Source organism: Lepidochelys kempii, chromosome 21, assembly GCF_965140285.1.
Source record: "Lepidochelys kempii isolate rLepKem1 chromosome 21, rLepKem1.hap1, whole genome shotgun sequence".
Taxonomy (NCBI): Eukaryota; Metazoa; Chordata; order Testudines; family Cheloniidae; genus Lepidochelys; species Lepidochelys kempii.
This window is the reverse complement of record NC_136400.1, coordinates 7,891,980-7,913,471: the sequence shown is the minus strand read 5'-3', so window position 1 is coordinate 7,913,471 and position 21,492 is coordinate 7,891,980. Positions and strand designations below refer to the sequence as shown.

General features: G+C 51.8%; 1 protein-coding gene across 2 annotated transcripts in view; it reads right to left on the bottom strand.

The window, feature by feature from the left end:
- Positions 1–21,492, bottom strand: part of PLEKHA6 (pleckstrin homology domain containing A6) — a 139,148-nt gene that overhangs the window by 93,832 nt on the left and 23,824 nt on the right. The gene's annotated exons all lie outside the window — the stretch shown is intronic.

Sequence of the window (21,492 nt, the reverse complement as noted above, 5' to 3'; positions counted from 1 at the left end):
AACCTGACATCCGTTTTCTCCAATGCCGTTGAGGGAACCGATCTGTTTTATATCCCCTGGAGGACAGCTCTGATTCCACAGCCTGCCAGGCAGGGGGGTGGGAACCATTTGTACAGTGGGGGTGCTGAGAGTCACTGAACCAAAACTAAACCCTGCATATGACGGAAACCACTCCAAGCCACCATGCTGCCAGCATAGAAACATCCTGCTCTTGATTGCAAAGCGGTTTGCGAAGGAGGGCAAGGCTCACCAACCCCATTTCACAGACAGGAGACCCAAGACACAGAAGTGACTCACCCACGGCCACGGTCACCCAATGGCAGAGCTGCAAACAGAACCCAGGGCTCCGGAGTCCTGTTTTAAGGAACAGCAGCTAGTGTGTTTACTCCAGCACATTTCTGACCTGCACAGCTGTCACGTTTACTAATATCAACACCACCACCGGGCACTTCCATCAAACTAGAGCATTGAAGTCCAGACCAAACATTATTAACTCACCCATGCAACGCTGCAATGTGATGGCATCGCCACCCCCATTTTCCAGAAGGGGAAACTTTGGCACAGTGAGATTTTTTTTTTTAATGGCCTACTGCTAAGCGTGAAATCCTGACCCTATGAAACCGAGCAGATGATCTGTGTCATTGATCTCCACAGGGCCAGAATCCAGAGATCTCAAAGCACATTGGAAAGGAAAGTCAGTATCATCGCTGCTATTTTACAGGTGAGGAAACGGAGTTGCAAAAAGGGGAAGTGACTTGCCCAAGGTCACACGAGGTCAGTGGCAGAGCTGGGAATAAGATACAGGTCTTCCAACTCCCAGGAACTATCCCAGGAGGGAACTATCCAGTGCTCTAGCTGCTGGATAGAGCTGCCTCTCTCAGGCAATGAAATAGTATCTATACTGTATGATACACTGTATGCATTTATATGTACTAATATTACATTACTTAGGGCATATTGTCTTATCGCCATTTCAGAGCCTGACCGGGCGAGACCACTGCAAGACGGGACCCCAAATGAAGTGACTCAAAAAGGGCTTGTGAGCTTGGCGCTCGCTCTCAGACTGCAATGAAAGCTCCTGGACAATCATAGTGCCTCTTTTTAAGACAGGACCTTCAGTCTGCAAACTGCACAGCAGCTGGCCCAGATACACGGCATGGCGTCAGGTTGACCGGTGCTCCATTCCGAAGCGCCACTGAGCTCATCTGACGTGGCTTTTCAGCCCAACAGCAGATCCGTCTTGTTCCCCAGCCTGTGGCCAGTATCCGACAGGGTTTTCCGGTAATCCAGTATTTCTAAAAACAAACATTCACCGGTGCTGGAGGGAACTCTCCTGTAGTGTCAGGAGAGGAAAAGAACTACCTAACCTATGAGCCGGACTTTCCCAGCTCTGAGTTCTACAGCCCAAACCCTGCTGCCATCAAAATCAACGGCCTTGAGGTCAGTGGGATCCAAATTCAGCCCCATGCTACCTTATTCTTTCTGAGATTATTTACGGGGTCCAAATGGTGCCGCTGTGATCATTCTGTTAAAAGGAGATTCCAGGATCCTGAGAGCCTGGGAAGTCCATAAGCATGTTAAATGCACCAACCAAATGAAACAGGATTTCAGAGCCAAACCTGCATCTCCAAGAGGGGCAGGTGGTCAGAGCTTTGGCCAAACCACACCAGGCTGGAGTCATCACAATAATATTACCTAGCTCTTACGTAGCACTTTTCACCCATAGATCCCAAAGCATTTGACAAACCTGGTCAGTATCATTATCCCCATTTTATGCCTGGGAAACTCAGGGCACAAGGAGATGAAGTGACTTGCCCAAGGTTACCCAGCAGCAGAGCCAGGATCTGAACCCAGCTCTCTGAGTCCCTTCATCACTTGGCCCCATTGCTCCCCTGGCATTAGAGCAGCTCCAGATGGCCATGATGGAGTCACAGAGATCAGGAGAGGCAGGAGCCACTGCCCATTGCTCTCCAGCACGAACACCACTCAGACCTGTGAGCTGGCTTAGTTTTTTCGCCCAGCAGCCTTTTCCCGGGAGCTGTCGCTTTGCTCCACCAACTCATATGCTCTAGCTGTACTGCTGATGTGCCATCATATGACCCAGAGCTGTTCGGTGACCACAGAGAGAATTAAGCAAGATAAACAAAGGCATTTTGATACCCAAAGTAGAGAGCTAACGCTGTCGACCAAGACACCCTGCAAGATTTCCTCATGCCAATGTTATAACAATCCTCACTCACTTCCGCTGAAAGAAACAAATTGAGCAAAACCAAGACACTCACAAGGGAGGCTCATTTCATGGGGAGCTCACCCTGCCTGGCCTCTTGGCACAGTTAGGAAACCTAATGACTTTGACGGGCACCTCCCCTGTTTTCAAAACGCTGTGCTCACCTATGTCCCACAGCTGGAACAGCTGTACACCTGGGCTCCTATGCTGAACAGCGAATACTGGACTGTGCCTAGTGTCTTTCATTAGACAGTTCAAATTAGGGAGCGAGGAAGGATGGGCTTGGGGCTATGGCACTGGATGGAGGATCTAGGTTCGTTCTCTCTCCAGACCTCAGGTCCCCATCTCTGAAATGGGGGGGCTGGTCTCCTATATTTCAATTTGTGCAGGGACTGTCTCTTGCTAGGTGTCTGTGCGGCGTGTAGTGAAGTGAGGTAGGCCTCCCAGGAGCTACTGTGACACACACACTAAACACAACTGCAACATTGCTTATGAGCAACAGATGCCAACGCTGGGCTGAGAAGAACCCTGTTGGACTGGCCTGAGCTGCCTGGGGAGTAGACACCCATCCGAGACATTCACAGGACTCCCCCAAGCCACCTGGCTGGTTACTCGGCTCGATGACAGCTAATGTCTCGCAAAGGAAAAAGAGACACGCCAATCCTTAATTAACTGCATCAGCTGGATAAACTCCACCTTGCCACGCCAAATAGCTTGGCCCGCTGCCCAGTCTAGCCCCTTCCCAGCCTCTCCTTTAAGGGGAGAGGGCGGTAGGGAGGACACTACATCCATATGGACGGATATACATTCACTCTGGAGCTCACCTCTGTTCCCGTCGCTTGCAGGGCAGCAGGCAGTCGCTACCTCAGTTGGTTTAGCCCTTGGAAGGGTGAGGTAAATTTTACTCCCCCCCCCCAGCCCCCCTGTTGGCCTCCTTTATCCAGAAAGTCTTTACTAAAATTCTGCCAAATTGGAAGGGGGTTTGGAGGATTTCTGTGTCTTGGTTGGCGTCCCCAAATGCTGTTAAATTATCCCTGCTGCCGGGGGCTTATCCCTGGGGCTCATAAAAATACCTTGGGAAAGCAAATTTGCCCTTGGAGTGGACCAGATTGCATCAAGCATGGTATAGACCAAACTGCCTCAAGCATCAGGTATTTTCATTGCAGCTGATCATGACCCCAGCTGATCATAGGTCTGCAAGAGCAATATAGTCGGTATAGTTCGGCAGGAACAGGCATATCCAAACTGGAGTGGCAGGGGGTGCTGCACATCAGTCTAGAGATGCTTTGGCCATGCTTGTCCAGGGACCCAGGTGGGGGCTGCCGATCAGGAATAAAAGCCAAAGAGGGAACAAGCATGGAATCTTATCACTGACTGGAACGGGAAGAGATCGGCTGATCTAGGGACACAAGGAGGAGTGTTCAGATGGTTAGTATCTGGTCAGGCAGAATTAGCCCAGCTTCAAGGGACATCTGGGCCTGGTTTGTAAGGCTGCCACTCATTTGCTGTGGGACCCTACCAATTTTGAATCAGCTGCCTCCACCCCTGATGCCTAGATGCTGGGGGCATTAAGAAAGCTGTAGCTCGAATGAGGGCTGCAGGCCATTTCCCTGCTGTAGCCGAACTCAGCTCCAGACTTCTGAGCAATGCTTGCTATAGGATGTACAGTACCAGGTACATGGGAGAGTACTGGAGTGGGACAGCACCAGAGAGGAGCCGTATCCCCTCTCCCCGACACGTCCCGAATGTGCTGTGCGTTGCAGAAAGGCTGCATTTGTGACGCAACGGTGCTCATGGTGCAACATCCAGATGTGACGAGTCGGGGCCCAGACAGTAAACACAAGGTGGAAGCCCTAGAGTGAACCCAAGGCTGCCCCTATCTCCTGCAGCCTCGGGCAGGAATGCCCAACGATAATGTAGGCATTACGAGGGATAAGATAAGGGCCCGTCAGGCTACACACTATCAAGCACCCCTCCTAAAAGGGATCTAAGGAAGCTAACTTGTCTGCAAAAGTTTCCCCAAGGCCGAGAGTTGGCATGCAAGGTCTCGACCTCCAGGAGTGGGATTCCAAGGAGAGTCGAGGGGGGTTTAAAGCCGTTTAAATTATGTCACTCATTATTTAGGCAGTGTCTGGACAGGGAGATGAGAAGGATTTTAATTGATTCATGGTCAGAGTCTCTCCCTTCCACACCCCGTTCCACACATGGAAGTCGCCTTTTGGTTTTGGTTTTTCGCATGTGAGAGAGAGGAAATCAAGGTCTTATACTTGCCCCACACGTAAACAGGCCTCCAGTCCCATTAGTCCCCTGGATTTCATTCCAAGTTGTTGCTTGCTGCTCCACAGCACTGGAACGTGTTGGAGTGACACGTACCTGCCGAGCACCTACCGGCTACCTCCCAGGCTGCACATCGGGACATGTCCCACATCAACGGCCAACTGCCAAGGGGTTTGTGGCAGACCGCTCTCCTCATCCAGACATGAAACAAGCTGTTCCCAGGGCTGGCAAAGAGAGGAAAGCGGTGGCTAACAGAGTTAGTGAGCTCGCCTTTCCCTAGAGACGCCGGCTGGAATCTGGCTTGGCAATGTGAGTCCAGTCTAGTTCCATGCAGAACTGGTGGTTTGTGTCACAGAGCATAGCAGGCTGAACAAACAGCCACACCGGGCCTTTCTGCATGTAGCCCCTTCAAGCCAAAGGCCTCCAAACGCCCTCCCGTATGAATGGATTTAGCCTCACAGCTTCTCCAGGGAGGCAGGACATCGTTGTCATCACCATTTACACACAAGGAGAGCGCGTGTTAGCTGACTCGCCCAAGGCCCCAAAGTGAATCAATGTCAGAGCTGGAATCCAGAACTCCTGACTGCCAGTCCCGTTATTTAACCAGTAGGCCTTCCCCATCTGGTCCCTGCTCAGGAGAGGACCAGGAGGGGTGGGATGACAGGGAGAGCAGCACATTAGGATTGAGGGGCATTGGCAGAGCCAAGAACTGGGATCGGGAGGGTTGCTGTGTGTCAGGACAAAGGTGCATTGGCGGAGCTGGGGAGAGGTACATCTGGAATAAGAGGTTAGGACGGAGAAGCACTGGCAGGGCTGAGTCAAGGAAGCTTGTACAGCACCTGTTTGCTCTACCCCTGGCTCCAGCTCCCACTGTCAATCCCTCACTTTGATGCACTTTAAAGAATTCATTACATTCACACTCCAGCAGTTGCTTGTTGTTTCCAAATAGGACAATCTATTTGATTCAGAAAACACCAAAGCAAACAATTTGTCTCACACAAGCTGGCAGCCGATTCCCCTTGACAGGAAGAGAGCGCGGCGTGCACCTCGGGGAGGTAGGAATGGAAAACAAGGATGCATTAGACTTACAAAACCCGGAACAGCTCATCATTGCTGTTCAGCCAACCTGAAAAGATACACAGTGCTAGGGAAAATGAACATGGTGAATGTGGGAGCAGGGGCATGCAGAGTGCAGTGGCCCAACCTCACCATGCACAGATGGACTGTGAGCAAGAGAGATGACCAAAGACACCAGCCCCAGTCATCCATGGCCCCTCCTCTCCAGCCTACAATTTGCCACCCAGCAAACCCACTCAGGTATCTTACCTCCAGCAGTGGCCAAGAGCTGATGCTGCAGAGGAAGGAGAACTCCCCTCCCCAGAAGGCACCAGATCCCTTAATCCTTACCCAAGACACACTCCCTCCCTCATCCTCCCCTCTTCAATGCCGTCTCCCCTCTGCTGTTAGTTGTCTCCTTGTACTCTGCCCCACGTGCACCAGGGGCTGTGTTAAAATGACTGACAATCCCACTCTCTACTGGGCAGCAGTGACAGCTGTGATGGTGACTTGGGTGTTAGTGGCATGAACGGCATTGCAGGGGCCTCAGGCATTGGTGCACCTTGGCCCCTCTTCTTCTCTGCCTGTGGCACATAGGCTAGGCTGCTGTGGGCTGAACTACTTGGCTCTGTTTTGGTTGCTGGATTTAGCGTGTGGGTGCTGGTGGCTAGTGATGTATACAGGAGGCCAGACTGGGATGATCTGAGGGTCCCATCTAGCCTTAAATGCTAGGATTCCGTGAACCCCCATCCCATAGGCATGGGGGCGCAGCTCTGCCATTCTGCATCAGGCTATGACAAGCATCAGAATCAGACCAGTCCAGGCTGTAGGGATGTGGGGGTGGCTTGGCAAGGCCTGGCATTCGGGGCAGCCTGCAGGCAAATACCAAGGCATGTTGGGACAGAGGCAGCCTCAGCCAAGCAGGGCCCTGGGCCTGCAGAGGAGAAACAGAGAGACAGTACAAGTGATGGGGGAGAGAGACCGAAGAGGCTTTGGCTAGGGAACGTTACAGTGTTTGACGAAGAGTACTCGGGGGTGATGGACCCAAGCCAACATGGGCCCGCTGGGATGGGGCCAGATCAGAGAGAGGGACACCTTGTTGTGGCTAATGAGCCAGATACAGGGTCTGTCTAGATTAGAGACATGTCTTGATGGAGATTCAAAGGTGTGGCTTTTGGGGGGTGGGGGGGGGGGTAGCCAACCCATGCTAACACTCCTGTGTAGACTCTGGCAGGGGGCTAAGATGGTCAAGCTGAAATCTAGACTTCCTCCCTCGGGATCACCACCGCCAGCTAACAAGCGTTCGTATTACTTGCCCTGTCTACACTAGGGTTTGACATTGGGAAGGCAGGCACTTGGCAAGGTCTGCCCATGCCCCTCGACCCTGCCCCGCAGCCCCCTTGCTGTTCCAGTCCCGGGCTCCCACACACACAACTGCCAGAGCAGCAGAGCCACCCGGGCGCCAAGCAAGGAGAAAAGGCATCGGGTTCCCTAGCAACCACTGGCAGGCTCTTTATTACACATGCTCCTGCCAGTCAGCCACAAACCAGCACTCCCCTGCCTGGCAGCCCTCCCGCCACAGGCTCTGCCTACGCTAAACTATGGGCCACACCCTCAGCAGGTGTGAACTGGCCTAGCTCCACCACAGTCCCCTGTCTACTGCAGGTGCCCTGTCTACACTAGGGCTCCCATCATCCCTGCCACGTGTGCCGCTGAACCAGCTCAGTGGTGACAAAATGTACACTCGTTATCCCTAGCCTGATTCTTGCTTGCATATTTATACCTGCCTCTGGAAATTTCCACTACATGCATCCGACAAAGTGGGTATTCACCCACGAAAGCTTATGCTCCAATACGTCTGTTAGTCTATAAGGTGGCACAGGACTCTTTGCCGCTTTTACAGATCCAGACTAACATGGCTACCCCTCTGATACTTGACAAAATGTACACTGAACCTTAGGACAATGCTTTCCCCCAGCAGCAGAAATACTGGGGGGGAGAGGAGGGAGAATGGCCTTGCGATTTGACTGTGCCTTCAGGATGGCCAAGAACTCCAGCCTTGCAATGTCCTGGGCACCACTAATCCTTCGGCTCACTGCTAGTGCTGGCCTGGCGCTGCGATACTGCTGTGCCAGTCATCAGGTCTCTCCACTTGAGCAGAGCAATTCCGGGCGTCTCCGTCTGCACACAGGTGGCCTCTAATGACTGGCACAGGAATGCTAAGCAGGCATGAACTAGCAATGCAGAAACCATGAGTTTGGCACCCTCGTCCTGGGTATGAGGTAGCCCCATCCTCTTGAATTGGGTGGGTGGGGAGGGGGGGAATGGGAAAAAAACAAGTTAGCCTCTAAGTGCCTATCCCAGCCTATAAATAAACTGAACTCTCAGTACTGGGCTCCGGGGATTCTGCCATCCCCTGTCCTGAATAGCAGTTTGTAAAGTTGAGATTAAAAGGAGAAACGGCGGAAGACTCCCCCAAAGCTTTTAAAGAGGGAGGTGGGGCTGGGACAGAAGGAACCAGCCAAATCGGGTCACATTTCAGCCGACCCTTCCTCCAGTTCTCATGCCTTTGACAGAACACGTGTTCTTCTTGATGGAGTCCATACCAGTGCAGGGTCCCCAGTCAATCCAGTGCTGCAGCTTCTGTGTGCATGGAGCTCTCCAGCAGCAGTGACTGGCCTATCACAGGAACACAGGGACTGTCTGGGGACCATCGGCTTTGGATAGGCAGGACGCTCACCCAGCTGGTCACAGCTTGGGCTCTCGAGTGCCTGCTCAGCAGCAGGTGCAGGGTTCCCCACCACTCGCCTGGGGAGATAGGCAGCCCCAGGAAGGGCAGGTGCGAGGGAGGAATGTGCCTCTCACCTCGTGTCACCCACTGGCAGATTTACGGCTCCTGGTTCCCACCGGAATGCAGGCTAGTGAAGGCAAGAGATTTTTGTTCCAGGGCAGCTGTCCCCGCGGGCTGCATAATCCACGTGTCCGCAGGCATGCCCGTGTGTGTGTTCAAAAATCCATGCGCGTGCTGGTATGCAAGTGTGTATGGCACAGGATTGCTGAGGGGAGAGTGAGGTGCCGGTGTAGGTGCGTGCCTGGAGAGGCCACATGGGAGCCATGTGCTACTCTCTGTTACACCAACATACATTTGGGTGACCAAATAGCAAGTCTGAAAAACCAGGCTCCTATATAAGACAAAGCCCCCAATATTGGGACATCTGCTCACCCGAATGTAAATCCCAAGCTGTTCCAACAAGTTTCATTGACCCAGGCCTGCTCCCCAGGTGTTACTCCAGATTTACACCCATGTAACAGAACAGGATTGAGCCCTGGTTGTGTAAAACACACTAAGCGTGGCTTCAAAGCACTGTACAGGCTTTCGCTAATTCTACTTCACACTGTCAGGTAGGTGAGAGTCATTATCCCCACTGGGGAAACCGAGGCACAGAAAGGCCTTGCCCAATGTCACACAGCACATCAGTAGCAGAGTAGAGATTAAAACCAGGCAGCATCTATTTCCAAGTCCTAGACTGCTGCTATCTCTGTGTGCTGGGGAGAGAGCATGCAGTCTAATGGTTAGAGCACAGGAGTCAGGAGAAATGGGCTTGATTCCCCACAGAGCTACTGCCTCACTGTCCCTTGCTTTCTCCACCTGTAAAATGGGGCTACCCCCTTTGCAAGCCTCTTTATAGCCCTTTTCCACAGGGTCCCAGAAGCACATGGTGTCATTGGTTGGAGGGCAGGGAGAACGCAGGTACATAAAACTGCTATTTACAGCTTTGCCTGAGTTACACACTGATGAATGCCATTTAAGGGGCTGGGATTCAGCCAACAAGCCTTCCCCTGGCGTGCCCATGTAGGGTGGGGCAGCGGCCCGTGACCTTTGGGCTGGGAACAGCTCGCTCCTTCTACTTGAACATGGCCCCCAGAGTTCTTCCCTGACCGGACAGGGGCTTGGGCGGCCGGACGTTCCCAGGGGAAATGAGAACGGCGCGTCTGAGGAGATTTCTAATGGGCCCTGGAGGCTGAGGGAGCCGGTGCCAGCAGGGAGTGAAAGGGAGTGTCGATGGAGGGATCTGGCTCGCAGCCCCGGCTGCCCCAGTTTCTGTAGCTGGAACCTCCCAGATGTAATGGCGACTCCTCCCCAAAGGGCTGACGTCTCTGCTCTCCAACTTCCCCACCAGATCTCTGCTGTATCTCTAGCTCCTCAACCTCTCCCGGTATCCCACAGCAGCGACCATCAGTAGGGCGAACCCAGGTGAAGAGAAGGGATGAGCCTTGGTTTGTTCATGGGGGACCACTCCTGGCAGTGTCGAAACACACACACACACACAGGCGTTCCAACCAGCCATCTTTGGCTGGCAAGGATAGGTGTGATGCACAGGCTCATGAGAACAAGGAGGAAAAGGGCCCCTTTCGGGACATCCTATTCCAGAGCTCACTGTCAGCCCCCCATCCACCAGCAAAGAGAAGAACAGCACTGTACTTCTCCATACGTACTGGTCAGGTGCGTAGACTGCAGAAGAGGGTGTGTGCAACCAGCTACCAGGCTACAGGACTCTGCTGGGGTGCAGGGTTCTTCTGCTGCCTCAGCCCTGCAGCCAGATCAGGGAGGTTTCATTAAGTCCAGCAGGACACAAAAGGCTGAGGGCCTTTCTCTGCCAGACAGACAGAGGGAAAGGCAGGAAGCCCAGTAGAGAAATGCCCTTTACGTTGCAAGTATAATCCTGCCATAGGGATTTGTCACCTCATTTGAGACTAATTATTAAATATTTCTGTTACAATAGCACCCAAAGGTCCCGATCAGGCTCTGAAACTGGTTGTGCCAGGCACCTGGAGAGACAGTCTCCACCCCAGGGAATTTATCAACCAGAAGCAAAAAAACAGAATGGCCATGTGGGCCAGGAACTGGACTGGGACTCAGGAGGTCTGAAAGTTTCAAAGCCTGGCTCTGCCAACAGATTTCCTCACTTCTTCTCTTTGTACCTCAGCTCACCATCTGTAAAATGATCCTTCCTTTCCCCCCAGTCCTGTCTGCCTTGTTGATTTAGAGCATAAGCTCTTTGGGGCAGGAACAGTCTCTTGCAATGGGTACGGACAGCACCTAGCGCAAGGGGCTCCCGATCTCAGTTGGAGCCTCTAGCTGCTGCGAGACAAATAAACCAAAATCACAGAGGCCAGGCAGGGGCCGAGTGGTCAGACTATACTCTATCTCCCGCATGTGGCACATGCGGGGAATGTGTGGCATGGCGACTCCCCCCACTCACACGGAATGATGTAAAGAAGGAAATTGCACAGTTAGCCCCCATATGAACAGCAAGGAATAGACTCGCACCTCCCTGCCCGGCAGAGGCTCTTACTGTTTGGCAAGAGAATGAGAGGTGGCAGCTTTGATGAGCGGCACAGCCCTGCCTTAATAATAGTGAGCATTTACCCAGCGCTTGGCACTGGCTGACTGCTCTACTGTCTAATGCTGCCTTTCTCTGCCACATAATTAACCCTGTGCGGCATCAATGAGTGTTTGCTCAGTGGATGCGCAGAAAGGCAGCACTGGATAGATACGGCCTCTATCTAAACCCACGGACTCCAGGGACGCTGCCCTTCTGAGCGTCCGCTACCTGCACGGCTCCATTCCCACCCTCGCTGCACCGTTAATGGTATGAGAAGCTTGAAATAGACCAGGCTATGGGCACGCTGCAAAAACCACTTCTCCTGGAACGGGTCAGGGGATAAGGCCAAGGCTTTTGTTCCCAATGGAGGGGGCTAAAGGGGCTGGTTTGATGTACTGGTTGACCGAGTTGATTCACGAGTCTCACGCAATTGTTTTTTGCTGTGGGACTGTCATCAGGTGCAGCCGTATGTTTACTTGTTCGGGTGCCTGGAGCTTTCAGTATGGGCGTTTTGGATGGTTATCTCCATAAACAAACAACAATAAAAATAATACAGGGCGGTGTGTGTTCAAAGCACAGCCGAGACATGCCTCTCTCCACCATGCCTCTTTTGCCTGAGGGGAAAACAGATACAGACCAGACTGGTCCAGGGTCAGTGGCAGAACCCGGATTCTAGCTGCCAGGGTTCTCAATGCCCAGCCCTGTGCTCTGTCCACTGTCTGTTGAGATATTAAAAGGAGGCCCCTCAAAAACCCATAGCCAACATGAACCAGTCTCTCAGCCTCCACCAGGCTGTTTCCTCCACCTGTTTTTAAGTGGATGAAGCACTGAATACACGGGGAGCATCTCAGGGAGGAGATGCCCCAGTGACTGCATTGAGCTAGTAAACCAATCCACCAGCGATCCCCAAGCACCCAGGAAGGGTCATTCCTGCCATCACAGCCTTGAGGTCCCTGTGGCTGCTCCGAAGCAGAGCTCGGCTCACAGTGGGGAGCTGGGCCCCTGGTAACAGAATGGGCCTGTTCACTGAAGAGATCCACCATCTGCCCTGGATTCAACCATCTGACTGCTGATAGGGCCAGGGAGCATCCTCCTTTGCACCCCCAGAGCCGACTGGGAAGCAGGGGTTATGATAGCCCCTCCTGCTGCTTCAGCTGGCCATGGCAAGGCAGAGCTCTGCACCCCAGCTTCTCAGTCCATTTCTCACTAGGCGAGCGTCCCCATCCCCCAAAACCAACATCCTGCTTGCCCCCCCGCCTTTGTCTGCAAAGCCAGCAGAGAGGCCAAAGGCTGAACCAGTCAAGAGGCAGAAGTGCCCCCTCCCACCCAAGTCAGGATGGGGGCACATTGCTCGGCGGCATGGAGGACACTTGCCTAGGCTCTGTCTGTCCCCTATAGATCATCAGAAGGCACCAGCTTCCCAGGGTGTCAGCCCAGCACCCTTCACTGTAGGGCTCAGCTGTGCAGCCACTGACCAGGGACAAAGGGAGCCATGCAGGAGGTAACTGGAGGCATCAATCGGTCACCTCCCAAGGGACCCCAATCAATCAGCTAAATACCCTGGTCTGCTCTAGAAAATCCCATTTTGTTGCCCCAGGCAAAAAAGAACAAACAAGGATGTTCGTGTGCAGCCCAATCCCCCCAACAGGGGCCATCGAACCTACAGTTCATGCTGGGGCTGACTCCTGGAGCCACTGACGGGGAGCCAGAGAAACTGACAGCGGCAATTCCTAAAGCAGGCCAGCACCAGCTACTCCAGCGCTCAGCTAGGCTGAGGTCTCGCAGCCACGGGCAGAAGCGTCCGTCTCTCTGAGGTAGGGATGCTCTGAATTGAACGGGAAGGCGACACTAACAGCGCAGCTCAGGACCCCACACGCGCGACATACAGGATGGAAATGTGGCCTCGAGTATGAACCGATTCCAAAGCCTCAGACCTAAGCCCAGAGGAGCAGAGCGCCAGGGAACGCGCAGGTAACAACTGAACTTTAACCGCATAAGTAACATTCCTAGTGGCTCCAATTCGTCACAAATACTGATAACGGCAGGGCTGGAGGGCTCGCACAAGCCTGTTCCTAGAGAAGCAGAGCCCTCGGCGCAAAGGAAGCCAGAGGTTTTTATCTCTCTGCACAAGGACACTCCGAAGAAGAAGAACCACTGGCGATTAAAGAGTAGCTACATCTTCTAGAGTCAGCCCTTTATCGAAACAGCACCAGGAGCAGAGGACTGACCTACTGCAGGGAGTGAAAGAAAGATGCCAGAAAAAGGCATTTGTCTTCTCTGTTATGAAGGGTTCAGTTTTAAAGCGTGAATGACCTTGCACTGCACAATAAGCCACCCCCTGGATTCACATTCAAAGGCACTTTTCATACATTTTGAAAGATTGGCTGTGAATAAAGAGCTTTTTCTACAGACATTCAGGAAGGAAGCATCACCTAGTGGTTGGAGCAAGGGGGCCAGGAGCCAGCACTCCAGGGTTCTATTCTCTGCTTTGTCACTGACTCACTTGTCTGATCTTGGGCAAGTGACTGCTCCTCTCTGCCTCAGTTTCTCTACTAATAAAATGATATCATCTTTGCTTCCATCACCAGTGTGATGTGAAGATAAATTAATGTTTGCAATATGCTCTAAGACCTTCTGTTGGAAGGTTAAAGTATTAGTATGGCCACCGTTTCCCTTTGGATAATGGGCTTGGATCAGTCAGCAGCGTGTCTGCTTGCTAGGTCCCTGCTCTTGGATTTGAATGACGACGATAGCCACTTATTACAGTTCAAAGTGGCACAGAGTAGCCTCCCGACCCAGTTCCCTGGGGCCAGTGTGGGTGCAGAAGATCCATTCGCACCACAAATCTGACCAGTTGCTGCAATCACATGCAGAGTAAACAAAGCCATTTGCAGCAGTAGGTTGGTTTCCTAAAGAAGATGGGGTGAGAGCAAAGCTTTGACAGGCAGCTGTCCTGCAGCACTCAGCGGAGGAAGCGCTCTGGGATCTGTGCTGCGTTCAGCATGCGTGCGGCTGTTGAATAGAAAGAGTGAACCAGAAAACCTGCCTTAATTAACCCACGCTAATTACATGCCGGCACTGCTCACTGACACTTTCCTCCCACTTCTGAATTAATCCAGGCCACCGCGTCAGGCTTCTCTGACCATTTACGTTTCCTTGCGAACCCAATTTTAAAAGACCAGGCTACAGCGCTAACGAAGGGACAGATCCCTGTACAGCAGGGTCACTCCTAGTGCCTGGAGGGTGTAAGAGACTCAGTCCTACGGGACCGTAGGTTGTGCCCTCTCTGGATTCCGGTCCGGAACCGTGCTCTCAAGCCCTGGTCATTTATCTCAGCATACCCGGGGTGGGGCTTTCAAATAATCCTGACACGGGCCCATGTCCCACTTTCAAAGACACTGGGTGAGCCTGGGGCTGCAAGTGAGGGACACGGACCACCAAAGCCAGGTGCAAGGGAGGTAAGTGCTGTGTAAGCTCCACTCACACAGCTGTCTCTATCAATGCACCTCCGTTCTAACCTGCTGCCCGCCCTGCTCTTCCAGTCCTGCCCTGAGCTTCTCTTTTGCAACGACTTGCCAGTGATACCAGACTATTCAGGGCAGGTATTGCCAAACAGCCACAAGAAACTAGGTTATTCCACCTGGGCCCTAAGAAAAGACACAGCAAGTCTGTTCTCCAGAGCTGACAGGCCAGTGCGGTACCTTTCTCTGCCACCCATACGGTCTCCCAGCACCTCAAGAAGCCCCCCTATGTCCAGCCGCTCCCCTGCTCGCCTCTGCCTCGGGGGGCGGGGCGCAGGGGTGGGCTTGTTAATTGTTAGCCTGCTTTCACTCTGCGCTAAGGTACCATGGGAATCACAGGTCCAAACCACACAGTGGGGTGGACGGGGGAGTTAACGGGCAGCAGGGGAGTCTCAAAAAGCAGAGCAGATGGAAGCCACATCCGGGACGTGGGAGCAAGGTGCTCAGAAGTTGATCTGTACCCCGCCATTCTTAGGGCCGCTCCCTCCCTCGCCCGTCTCCACCTCCCTCTGCTCCTTCCTGAGAAGGGACACCTACCTACGTGGGAATCTTCTGCAGGCTCCCTCCCCAGTCCCCAAGGATGGCTTTGGGGAAAGCAAGGACTTCATATGCTTATGTAGATTAGTCTCTCTAATTGGCATATGTGTGGGATATTTCTTCCACCTTTGCTCTCTTATTTTGTCCTGTCCTCTGGCTGCTGCCCTCCACCCCAGAAATGGCTGCATTTGAACAGTGCTGCACAGATGTAGTTTACAAAGCACTCTGGGATAAAAGGAACATGTTACCACCTAGCTCCCACCCCCCTTTCCTGACCCACACTGGAGATATAGGTAAATCCAGTGTGTGGGGGGGGAGGGGTGCTACTGCAATCATGTGACCATAGCTGCCTAATTCACGGTCAGGCACCACCAGCAAATTTAATCCAGGAGCTTAAAAAAAAGGATAGTATGTCCAAACATGACCAGTTCTATTGGGCTGAGACACACGTGACGGAAACAAACAAGGCCTACACACACAAGCGATGGAATGAAACTAGGAAGGCTGAGAAATTCAATCTGATACATTTCTATTAACACCCCAAGTCCTGGCACCGCAGGGGCTTGGATAGCATCCGTTAAAAAAAAAAAAAGTGTCAATGTTAAATACAAGTCCCATCTGGATCCGGGATTTGGGATTTCATCCAGCAGAGGTCATTTGAAAAGGAAAATGTTAATGCCTGCCCACGGACCAGGCTATGGGTAAATGTTACGCTCTATGCCACTGTAAATTACCATGGCTAAATACATGCCGGGCAATTTCAGCACCCCAATAGGTCTTCAGACATGGAGCTAAAGGGGTATGCCTGCAAGCAGGCTGTTGTATTTGCTGGAGCAAGGTACAGAGATACACACACACACGCGCGTGCGATTACTCAGGCCTGATCTAAATAGAGATGTTTTACCAGTAGATCTATTTTGGTTAGGGGTATGATTTTTTATTGATCGGATTGTAGCCGTATAACCTCAGAGAACTGATGTAGCAGAAAGGTGCCTTAAACCAGGATAGTTTATTGCCATATTGGAGGAGCTGAAATAAGCTCTTGTAGACCACTGTAATTGTGTCCACCCGGGGGGAGGTGGGAGGAAATTGTACTGCTTTAATTATACCATTACAACTTGTGTGGGTAGACAAGCCTTTAGATAGTACATCACATTGTGTCAGCTAAGAGAAGGGCTAAATCTGCTCAGGAATAGTTTCACCACTTACGTAGGTTTCGTTTTTTTATTCCTCTTCCAAAGCCAAATTAAAACAAAACCAAACACGCAAAACTGTGAGCATGGGCGGGGATGGCGGGGGCGGGGGGGGGGGAGACACACTCACAAACAACAAGATCGTGGGCGGAAGAGACAAAAATGAGTTGCAACAAAAGCTAATTCCACATCTCTCCATTCAACTCCGCCAGACTCTGGAGAACAGCCCTGGCACTTTGCACCTGCTATCGGATTAAGCCTGGTCATGCCCACATCCCTGCATAGTCGGTTCATCTTATTCTCCTTTTCCCCACTTCACAGAGGAACGAAGATGGCAAGCTTTTCTCAGGGCCACGGAGCAGGAACAGAACCCAGGAGTCCTGCCTCCCAGTCCCCTGTTCCAACCATTGGACTACACTGTTCACTGAGCAGCTGGGCAACCCGATCACCTCCCTCCTCCAGTGACCAACTCCCAGCGTGCCATTAACAGGCAACACATGGGTTGTGCCATCCGGTTGGGGGCAGGGGACAGAGAATATTTGACATGCCACACTGTTTGGCTTAGTCAGCCTGATCAGCCACACAGCAGGGAGTCCTCCAGACCCAGAGCACAATGTCCTTTTGGGACAGAGGAGAAGGGAAGGAATTAATGCCAGACTGCCAACCCAAAACCCAGGCTGGTCTCCCCTCATGAGACAGAGCTGAACAGAGGTCGCTCACCGTAGTGAGGAGGCTAGAGATTTCTTGCAGCAGGTGACCCAGCTGCTGATTAATCAGACAGGATGGGCTGTCAAGAGGAATAAGCCCGGGCAGCCCCACCTCAATGCAACTGACGTTTACAGCCTGTTCCAGCTAACGAGTGGGTCAGGGCACCGCACACCTTCCTCCCTCCCCTCCTACCATGCCAGCCTGCCAACCAGGTGGGAGGGGGGGAGGCACTGCCTTCCGAGCGACTGCCCAGCGCAATTGCTCTCAGGAATGGCTTGTGGTGCAGCAAGCCCCTCTCCCAGTGTCAGAGCGCCACCCAGAGCATAACCCAAGTAATAAAATACAGATGGCACGAGTGTGTCAGGTTCACAGGTTTGCGGAAAGACGGGCCGGGGTTAAGGCACTGGGCTGGGACTCAGGAGATTTGAGTTCAGTGCCTATGTGACTTTGGGCCAGTCATTTCATCTCTCTGGGCCTCAGTTCCCCCTCTGAGAGATGGGGCTGATAATACTCCATTTGTTGACATGCCTATTTGGGGCGGGAACTATCTACAGTGCTTGGTGCAAAGAGGCCCTGATCTCAGCTGTGGTCTCCAGGGGATACAAGAAAACAAATATTCATCATTATGCCAGGGTAATTCAAAGTCACCCCAAAAGGAAAGAGCAGTTCATGCAGAACATCACCGACACAGCTCCACAAGGCTGAGCCAGCCAAATTCAGCATCCTGGTGTCACATACGTCCCTGTGGTGACTTCCCTACGTGGCCGTGAATCGGCTGCTGGACATAGGGCCCCCTCAACGGGAAAGGGGTCTGCTTTTAAAGGCAGAATTGGAAAGGCAGCACAGGCGCCGACAGCCACTACATGGGGCTGGCTGCCAAAACACTCCCATTCACACCGCCTCCCCCTCTGCCAATGGCCCTGAATCCCTTTCCCCTGGACATTTAAAGGCATTCCTCCTTGCAACATGGCCGGCATGGAGATGGGGGTGCAGAGGAATGGGGGGAGGGGGGTGTAAGCAGTGATGCCAGCCCCATGCAGGGGGGCGAGAGGAGGCAGGGCTCGGGCGAGCAGTGACACCAGCACCAGCCTTTGGGAAATATGGTCACCCTATGCAGTATGTGCATTGCTGGTCACCCAAGCCCTACCTGCCCCCCATGCAGGGAAGGGGGCTCGGGCAAGCCCCGTGCAGGGTACTGTTTTCCCTTTGGGAAATACGGTCACCCTTCTTGGAAGCGAACAAGAGAAGACGCTTCCTGCATTCCTGACACAAGCCTCAGGTAGAAAACTGCCCTCAAAGGAGGGCAGCTGGGAGTGTAAGAATCCCCGCCATGCCCCTGGACAGAGATGACTGATCACCCTAACCGAGCCCCCATGCTACAGCGGACGTGGCCAAGGTCATGCTGATAATAGATAGCAGCTACGAGGGAGCAAGGGACTTCGTTAAGACGAGGGCGAGATGAAGAATGCTAGCACTGACATCTGATTAAAAACAAAAAGTTACATCCCCATCAAACCACAGCAAAATAAAATTCTTTCCGCCCCTCCAGGAACTCATCACTCAGATTGCAACTGAGTGTTGGAGCCCAGAGGTCCCAGCGTTTGTGCACAGCTCTTGAAAGCCTGATCTCCCTGGCGAGATGGGGAGCAGACGGCAGTCAGAGCTGGGATTCCAATTAGACCCAGATAAAGGTCACTACAGCTGCAGATTTAGCGGGGGAAAACCCACCACCGCACACTACCTTAATTTACACTAATATAGCCGTTGCAAAGGATCCTCTGCACAAAACCAGCTAGCGGGAAGCCAGGTTATAAACTACACCCTACCTATAGATAGGAAGATTAGCCTTGTGCTTTGGATACCGACTGGGAGTCGGGAGATTTAGGTTCAATCCCTTCTGTGCCACAGACTCCCTGTGTGACCCTGTGTATCACTTAGTCCCTCTGTACACCAATCCTCTACCTACAGCATTGGCAACCTCAAGCATTCAAAAGGCAGCCAGGCCTCTAAAATTATGAGATTGGCTTAAAACTCATGAGATTTTAAATTGTAGATTGGGTGGGGGTCTTTTTATTTGCCTTCTGAGTGCATTTGTGTTGCACTTCCAACCTATTCTCCACACACGAGGGCTAGACGCTTACGTTGTTATAAAACGAGAGCTGAGATTCTCACCTAATCCCCTGACTCCGGGAGCTGGGGCTTGAAGAAAAAACCCAAATATTGCAAAACATGCAACAACAATTACAAGAGTTGGCAACAGTGCATCTAAAATGGGGAGAACATTCCTTCCTTTGTCTGTCACGTCTATGTAGATTGTACGCTCTTTGGGATCGGGACTGTCTCGTACTCTGAATATGTACAGCACCTAGCACAATGAGGCCCTGTAGGATGATGTGACAAAGCACCAGGCTCCCATTTGAGGAGTTGATCAGTGAGAAGTTCCCATCTGTCAACTTCAATTAATGGCCAGAGAAACACTGACCAGAACAAGTTTATATGTGGGGATAAGTCTCTCCCCCTCCGATGGGGGCGCATGGTCACCAGTGGAATGCTCTAACGTATATAGAAAAGCTATCACCATCATATTGCTGACATTGCCTACACTAAGGATTTCAGCCATTCACACCCTACACCAGTGGAGAACCTTTGGGGCAGCCCCCCAAAACTTCTATATGGGGCAGTCTGCAACAGTGGGGCTTCACCCTGCTTGAACCCCACGTAAGCTGCAAACCCCGGTTCACCCTGCCTGTGCCAGACATTTGGGTTGTTTGGCCACCAGTGGCAGTAAGTGGGGCAAATCGCCAGCACAGACAAGGCTTCAGCACAGCTTCCTGAGACAGGGGCATGGAAATTGGAGTTAGAAGCTAGCCAAAGGGGGAGAGAATCAGGCACCAAGCCCACATCAGAGCAAAACCCTGAGCACCACCCAATATAGGACAAAAACAGCATAAACCCCCCCAGAAAGCGATGTAGCTGCTCAGCTGGGCCTGCAGAAGGGAAACTGGCCCTTTGTTGCCCGGCTACGGAATCACAAAGAGAGCTGGGAAACGAGCAAGCAGGCAATCCATGGGCCAGCTTCACAGCTGGTGTCAATAACCAGAGCTCCACCAATTTCACTGGAGCCGGGCCCGTTCATGCCAGATGATCTGCCCCCAGATTTCCAGGGTGTAACTGGAAGATTCAGAAATGGAGAACCTGCCAGTGTTCAGATTGTGAGAGCCAGCTGGAGCCGGAGCCAAGAATATCATCATCCATGATGCAGCTGTCTCCTACCATTACTCGTGTCCAGGTACACACTGGGGGACTTGCATCACCTTTGGCAAACACTCACTGTTGTGGGTCACCCACAGTCATTCACTCTCTTGCTCTCCCTCTCTTACCCCCACACACCCCTTAGCTTCTTGGGTCCCCACAAACCTTCCCCAGAGCAGACTTTGCTGTACTGAGAAACATTTGTCCAGCTGCTATTAAGCAGGGGTGAGCAGGTCTCAGGGTGGAGAGGTGCCTGAAATGAGGCCACAAGAGAATATCAGAAGCAGGAAGCCTGCCAAACAATCATTAGGGCCACTGCATGTTGAAGGTGCTAAAAAGCACTCAAGGAAGACAAGACACTGCAGAGCAGCTAAATGAATGTTTTGTATCAATCTTCACTGCAGAGAATGAGAGGGAGATTTTCACACCTAAGCCATTCTTTGTAGGTGACAAATCGGAGGAACTGTCCCCGACTGAGGTGCCAAGAAAGGTGGTTTTGGAACAAATTGATAAATTAAACAGTAATCAGTCACCAGAACCTGATGGTCTTTGCCCAAGACTTCTGAAGAAACTTAGATATGAAACTGCAGAACTACTAACTGTGATATGTAACCTGTCACTTAAATCAGCCTCTGTACCAGATGACTGGAGGAGAGCCAATGTAACGTCGATTTTTTTAAAAGGCTCTAGAGATGATCCTGGCAATTACAGCCAGTAAGCCTAACTTTAGTACCAGGCAAACTGGTTGAAACTGTAGTCAATAACAGAATTTTCAGACACATAGATTAACACAATTCGTAAGGGAAGAGTCAACACAGCTTTTGTAAAGGGAAATTGTGCCTCATCAATCTATTAGAATTCTTTGAGGGGGTCAACAAACATGTGGACAAGGGTGACCCAGTGGATATAGTGTAGTTGAACTTTCAGAAAGTCTTTGACAAGGTCCCACACCAAAGGTTCTTAAGCAGAGTAAGCAGTCATGGGATAGGAGGGAAGCAGTCATAGATGAGTAACTGATAGGATATAAAAGATAGGAAACAAAGGATAGGAATAAATAATCAGTTTTCAGAATGGAAAGAGGTAAATAGCGGGGGTGCTCCAAGGATCTGCATGGGGACCCATGCTGTTCAACATATTCATAAATAATCTGGAAAAGGGGTAAACAATAAGGTGGCAACATTTACAGATGATACCAAATTACTCATGATAGTTAAATCCAAAGCTGACTGAATAGTTAAAAGAAAAGGAGTAATTGTGGCACCTTAGAGACTAACCAATTTATTTGAGCACGAGCTTTCGTGAGCTACAGCTCACTTCATCAGATGCATACCGTG